The sequence below is a fragment of the Otolemur garnettii genome, unplaced genomic scaffold (assembly GCF_000181295.1).
Source record: "Otolemur garnettii isolate 467f Iridium unplaced genomic scaffold, OtoGar3 scaffold00117, whole genome shotgun sequence".
In the NCBI taxonomy this organism is placed as follows: Eukaryota; Metazoa; Chordata; class Mammalia; order Primates; family Galagidae; genus Otolemur; species Otolemur garnettii.
The window spans coordinates 5,474,180-5,475,277 of NW_003852512.1; positions in this window are offsets into that span (position 1 = coordinate 5,474,180).

Sequence of the window (1,098 nt, forward strand, 5' to 3'; positions counted from 1 at the left end):
AAAAAAAAAAAAAAATTATCATAAGGACATTTGCAATAGACTGCTTATTGCAGCTCAGTAAACAATTACTAAATTGTGGAAACAACCTAAATGCCCACCAACCCAAGAATGGATCAACAAGCTGTGGTATATGTATACCATGTAACACTATACAGCCTCTAAAATGTATAGTGCCTTTACATCTTTTATATTAATTTGGATGGAGTTGAAGTACATTCTTCTTAGTAAAGCATCACAAGAATAGAGAAACAAGAATACAATGTACTCAATTCTGATAAGAGAAAAATTGATGCTAGTACATGGATGAGGGAGGGGAACAGGGGAGGGGAGAGAGGGAAAGAGAGTATGGGGTGTGCAGCCACAGTGTGTGACATACCTTTTGGGGGCAGGAACTATTAATAGAGGGACTTCACCCTGTAAACACAAGCAGTACAACCTGACTCATTGTACCCAACAATAAAAAAAAAGAAAACTTAATCAAATCAAATAATTTAAATCAAGTTTAATACATAAACTGTTTCTGAAGGGATATCACCTCAACCTCACGGAATATTTTCTCTAAAGGAGAAATAAATGTAGGCCTTCAGTATACTATTGTAATGCTCTATCAGTTTTGTAACCTGTGGGTGGTGCAGAGTGTAATATAACCAGCGGAACTTGTTGTCATAGGGATGTTTCCACACCTCTTTTACTGTAAACTTGGTAACTTAGTCTGACATAATGTTTTATAGAATCTCATAGCAATGGATCGAAATCTTCATAAACCCTCTGATAGTAGTGCTGGCTCACACCTTGCAGGAAAGACAAACAAGGAATGAGTGTTTATTCTCATAAGAAATAGAGGGAAATTCAGCAAACAGTGAATGGAGAAGGAGAAGAGGGGGAAAAGAATTTGTACCCCTGGAGCAATACTTGTGTAGTTCACAGTCCAGAAATATAAATCTTGAGGAAGGCTAAGATACAATCAGAAGATTAGAGAATTCTTCTCTCCTCCACATCTTACTATCACATTATCAGATTTTCAGTAAAATAGCAGTTTATTAGAGCTGCAAGAAATAGATGCTCTCTGAGGAATAGTATTTAGGAAAGCCAAAAAGT